This window comes from Penaeus japonicus, unplaced genomic scaffold, assembly GCF_977035675.1.
Source record: "Penaeus japonicus unplaced genomic scaffold, GWHDUDI00000001_assembly GWHDUDI00000008, whole genome shotgun sequence".
Lineage (NCBI taxonomy): Eukaryota > Metazoa > Arthropoda > Malacostraca > Decapoda > Penaeidae > Penaeus > Penaeus japonicus.
In genome coordinates, this window is record NW_028234410.1 from 19,716,778 (window position 1) to 19,719,225 (window position 2,448).

Sequence of the window (2,448 nt, forward strand, 5' to 3'; positions counted from 1 at the left end):
TCTCATACTGCTTGTTTAGATGAGTGACAGGCAAGCGATGAACAGGAAGAGGAGGGTAGAAGGGGAGGGGGCAGAGGGAGGGAGAGGAAGAGGATGGGAACATTGGGATAGAGTCGAGGGGGATGTGGAGGGTGGTGGGATGGATAGAAGATGTGTAGGGGTGGGATGTTTGGCTAATGACAAGAGGGGAAAAGGAATAAGAAGTAAGGGAAGAAGGGAAGGGAAGGGTAGAGACATGATCTTACGTTCCCTAATCATCGCCTTAATGAGGCATGGCACCTGCCCCCGGAGACATGTCATTACCTTAATTTTACGACCAAGTGATGCAACACAATGTCTGACGAACGAGAGTGAAAATTGCAAGCGTTATGCAAGAAGCGACGAAGTATATGATAAAAACGAAGATGAGGGGAATGGTAAACAAACGACGAATGATAAACAAATGCGAATCAGATAAAGGAACATATGCTAAAATAAAAGAACCGAAAATTGGTAATAATGAACTAATTAGAAGAGAAAAACCGTTACCCTATGGCAATAAATACTGGAAAACGGTGAATAGACGGGACGTTTAACTGAGAAAAGAAAGGATGGAAGAAAGAAGAAAAATAAGGAGGCAGGAGAAGGGGAGAAAGAGAAAGAAGTGGAAGAAGGGAAGGAAAAAAAAAGCATACGAAAATACAACATAGGAATGATGATATAGAAAAGTAAAAGAAAAAAAGCGGATGGAGGAGGAGTAGGTGATAAAAGAAGACGAAGAAGAAGAAAACCGAGAACGTCGGATAGATAGAATTGGAAGACGAAGAAGAATGAGAAGAGGGAGAATCCGCTAAAAAAAAGGAGAGAAGTGACAAGAGAGAGGAGCGACATCGTGGGAATCTCTCGGCGAGTCCAGCAAGCGGCGTGACGACACCCTCTCCTATGGGGCGGGGCGTCGGAGGGGCGTGGTAGGGACCGGGCTTGAGAAAGGCTGGGGGGGGGGGGTAAGAGGAGAAGGGGGTAGGGTATGGTAGGGGTCTGGCCTAACTTGGTCTACGAGGGAAAGGGGTAATGGAGGGTAAGATAGGTATAAATAATTATGGGCTAAAGTATATAACCACATTAAGAGGCAAAAAAAAAGAAAAAGAAAAAAAAAGAAAACTAATCATAAGGAGCAACATCGACAGCAACGACATCAAGAATCATAAAAATAATACAATAATAGTTATTGTAAACAGGAAAGAGTTGGATCCATATATAAGCCTACTGCACATTGGTATCGTGTTGTTGTAACCCGATCCTACCTGTAAGTACAACGAAGGGAAGGAGGGAGAAAAAGGATTCGAGGGCAGAGGGAGAGAGAAAAGGGAGGCGAGGGAAGGAGGACGAAGGAAAGGGGAGGAAAAAAGAGGGAAGATGATGGAAAGAAGTAAGAAAAAGGAAGAGAGTCGAGTGAAGAGGAAGGAAAGGGGAGAGGGAAAGATGGAAAGCGGGAGGAAAAGGAAAATGAGAAGGAATGAAAAAGAGGGAGAGGGGAAGAAACGAAGAGGAAATAGGAAAAGAGAGGCATAAGAGGGAAGAAGGAGGAATGGGAGGAAGGCTAAACATCTCACTCGTAACGATTAGCTAAACCAGTTTCTTCCGACACCTGGTTTGTGTGGGGAAGGGAGAGAGAGGAGAGAGAAATAGAGAGAGAGAGACAGAGAGAGAGAGAGAGAGAGAGAGAGAGAGAGAGAGAGTCACAGAAATGCTTTTCCTCCAACAAAAAATGAGAAAAAATGCAAAATATGGGAATAAAATACGATACCCAGCAACGAAATACACTTAAAAACAACCGCCGAAAATGCAAATTTTCGGAGACCACACACCGAAGCCGTCTTGGGTCGACTCGAAGCCCCGTGTCTCTCTTGGGCAGAAATAATAATGGATCTATGGAATATCCATTTTAGTTCCGATAAAAGCTAAAATTAAACACCATCCAAACTCTCATGTAATACAGTATTATGAAATAATACAATTCCATCTAATAAAACACCAAACTAGTTAGGTAAATAAGTAAATAAGTCAAATAAAAATAAATGAATAGAAAAAAAATAAAAACTCAAAGCTTAGCCCTACCTCGAGGAGCCGCCAGAATTGCAAAGCAACGTCCGACGCACCACGTGGTACACCAGAACCAAGTAACACACTGAGAAACAACACCCTGCGTACCATACCAGGTCAGGACAAGCCGCTAGACAAGTTCTCACGCTCGCGTAAGGGTAGAGAGGGCAGAGGGGGAGGGGGGAGAGGATAGGGGATGAGGTGGAAGGAGGGAGGAGGAAGGGAGATGGAGAGTAGGGATAGGAGGTGGGGGAGAGGAGAGGAGAGGAGGGAAAGGAGGGGGAGGAGAGGTGGGTAGGGGCGGAGCAAGCGGGGAAGGGTTAGGAAAGGGTGGGGAGAGGGAAGGGTAAGAAGAAAGGTATACAT